Source organism: Arachis duranensis, chromosome 5, assembly GCF_000817695.3.
Source record: "Arachis duranensis cultivar V14167 chromosome 5, aradu.V14167.gnm2.J7QH, whole genome shotgun sequence".
Taxonomy (NCBI): domain Eukaryota; kingdom Viridiplantae; phylum Streptophyta; class Magnoliopsida; order Fabales; family Fabaceae; genus Arachis; species Arachis duranensis.
Window position 1 is genome coordinate 33,945,091 of NC_029776.3, and position 3,240 is coordinate 33,948,330.

The following is a 3,240-nucleotide window of genomic DNA, read 5'->3' on the forward strand; positions in this document are numbered from 1 at the left end:
GGGTTTATATAGGGGTGGAGAGAGGGGTAAGGCTCGGCCATTATGGGTGGATTTGGGAGGGAAATTGGTTTGAATTTGAATGATGAGGTAGGTGGAGATTTATGAAGGATGGATGTGAGTGGTGAAGAGAATGGTGGGATTTGATAGGTGAGGGGTTTTTGGGGAAGAGGTGTTGAGGTAATTGGGGAATGGGTGAAGAAGAGAGAGAGTGGTGGGGTAGGTGGGGATCCTGTGGGGTCCACAGATCCTGAGGTGTCAAGGATAATTCATCCCTACACCAAGTGGCGAGCAAAAATGCTCCTTCTGCCAATCCTAGCGTTAAACGTCGGGCTGGTGCCCATTTTTGGCGTTTAACGCCAGCTTCTTGCCCATTCCTGGCGTTAAACGCCAGTCTGGTGCCCCTTTCTGGCGTTAAACGCCCAGAATGGTACCAGACTGGGCGTTAAATGCCCATTTATTGTTAAACGCCCAGAATGGTGCCAGACTGGGCGTTAAACGCCCATCTTCTAGCCTTACTGGCGTTTAAACGCCAGCAAGATCTTTCTCTAGGGTGTGCTGTTTTTCTTTCTATTTTCATTCTGTTTTTGCTTTTTCAATTGATTTTGTGACTTCCCATGATCATCAACCTATAGAAAACATAAAATAACAAAAGGAAAATAGATAAATATAACACTGGGTTGCCTCCCAACAAGTGCTTCTTTAATGTCATTAGCTTAACAGTGGGCCCTCATGGAGCCTCACAGATACTGAGAGTAATGTTGGAACCTCCCAACACCAAACTTAGAGTTTGAATGTGGGGGTTCAACAACAAACTTAGAATTTGGTTGTGGCCTCCCAACACCAAACTCAGAGTTTGACTGTGGGGACTCTGTTTGACTCTGTTTTGAGAGAAGCTCTTCATGCTTCCTCTCCATGGTTACAGAGGGATATCCTTGAGCCTTAAACACAAGGGATTCTTCATTCACTTGAATGATCAATTCTCCTCTGTCAACATCAATCACAGCCTTTGCTGTGGATAGGAAGGGTCTGCCAAGGATGATGGATTCATCCATGCACTTCCCAGTCTCTAGGACTATGAAATCAGCAGGGATGTAATGGTCTTCAATCTTTACCAGAACATCCTCTACAAGTCCATAAGCTTATTTTCTTGAATTGTCTGCCATCTCTAGTGAGATTCTTGCAGCTTGTACCTCAAAAATCCCTAGCTTCTCCATTACAGAGAGAGGCATGAGGTTTATGCTTGACCCTAGGTCACACAGAGCCTTCTCAAAGGTCATGGTGCCCATGGTATAAGGTATTGAGAACTTCCCAGGATCCTGTCTCTTTTGAGGTAATCTCTGCCTAGTCAAGTTATCCAGTTCTTTGGTGAGCAAGGGAGGTTCATCTTCCCAAGTCTTATTACCAAATAACTTGTCATTTAGCTTCATGATTGCTCCAAGGTACTTAGCAACTTGCTCTTCAGTGACATCTTCGTTCTCTTCAGAGGAAGAATACTCATCAGAGCTCATGAATGGCAGAAGTAAATCAAATGGAATCTCTATGGTCTCAGTGTGAGCCTTAGATTCCCATGGTTCCTCATTAGGGAACTCATTGGAGGCCAGTGGACGTCCATTGAGGTCTTCCTCAGTGGCGATCATTGTCTCTTTCTCCTCTCTAAATTCGGCCATGTTGATGGCCTTACACTCTCCTTTTGGATTCTCTTCTGTATTGCTTGGAAGAGTACTACGAGGGAGTTCAATAACTTTCTTACTCAGCTGACCCACTTGTGCCTCCAAGTTTCTAATGGAGGATCTTGTTTCAGTCATGAAACTTTGAGTGGTCTTGATTAGATCAGAGACCATGGTTGCTAAGTCAGAGTGGCTCTGCTTAGAATTCTCTATCTGTTGCTGAGAAGATGATGGAAAAGGCTTGCTATTGCTAAACCTGTTTCTTCCACCATTATTGTTGTTGAAACCTTGTTGAGGTCTCTGTTGATCCTTCCATGAGAGATTTGGATGATTTCTCCATGAAGGATTATAGGTATTTCCATAGGATTCTCCCATGTAATTCACCTCTTCCATTAATGGGTTCTGAGGATCATAAGCTTCTTCTTCAGATGAAGCGTCCTTAGTACTGCCTGGTGCAGCTTGCATTCCAGACAGACTTTGAGAAATCATATTGACTTGCTGAGTCAATATTTTGTTCTGAGCCAATATGGCATTCAGAGTATCAATCTCAAGAACTCCTTTCTTCTGATTGGTCCCATTGTTCACAGGATTCCTTTCAGAAGTGTACATGAATTAGTTATTTGCAACCATTTCAATGAGTTCTTGAGCTTCTGCAGGCGTCTTCTTCAGATGAAGAGATCCTCCAGCAGAGCTGTCCAATGACATCTTGGACAGTTCAGACAGATCATCATAGAAGATACCTATGATGCTCCACTCAGAAAGCATGTCAGACGGACACTTTCTGATCAATTGTTTGTATCTTTCCCAAGCTTCATAGAAGGATTCACCTTCCTTCTGTCTGAAGGTTTGGACTTCCACTCTAAGCTTACTCAATTTTTTAGGTGGAAAAAACTTTGCCAAGAAGGCATTGACTATCTTTTCCCAAGAGTTCAGGCTTTCTTTAGGTTGTGAGTCCAACCATATTCTAGCTCTGTCTCTTACAGCAAAAGGGAATAGCATAAGTCTGTAGACCTCAGGGTCAACCCCATTGGTCTTGACAGTGTCACAAATTTGCAAGAATTCAGCTAAAAACTGATGAGGATCTTCCAATGGAAGTCCATGGAACTTGCAATTCTATTGCATTAGAGAAACTAATTAAGGCTTAATCTCAAAGTTGTTTGCTCCAATGGCAGGGATAGAGATGCTTCTCCCATAGAAGTCGGGAGTAGGTGCAGTAAAGTCACCCAGCACCTTCCTTGCATTGTTTGCATTGTTGTTGTTTTTGGCTACCATGTCTTCTTCTTTGAAGATTTCTGTTAGGTCCTCTACGGAGAATTGTGCTTTAGCTTCTCTTAGCTTTCGCTTCAAGGTCCTTTCATGTTCAGGGTCAGTTTCAATAAGAATGCCTTTGTCTTTGCCCCTGCTCATATGAAAGAGAAGAGAACAAGAAAATATGGAATCCTCTATGTCACAGTATAGAGATTCCTTGAGGTGTCAGAGGAAAAGAAGAATAGAAGGAGGAGGTAGAGGAATTCGAACTTATCAAGTGGGATAGAGTTCGAATTGTGCATTGAGGGGGAGTGTTAGTCCATAA

At 43.1% G+C, this 3,240-nt stretch overlaps 1 non-coding gene across 1 annotated transcript; it reads left to right on the plus strand.

Annotated features, from left to right (window-relative positions):
- The first annotated feature begins 2,426 nt into the window (after positions 1–2,426).
- Positions 2,427–2,534, plus strand: LOC127748163 (small nucleolar RNA R71). The gene has a single exon (XR_008010106.1). It is a non-coding gene; the product is annotated as a small nucleolar RNA R71 (small nucleolar RNA).
- The last annotated feature ends 706 nt before the right edge of the window (positions 2,535–3,240 follow it).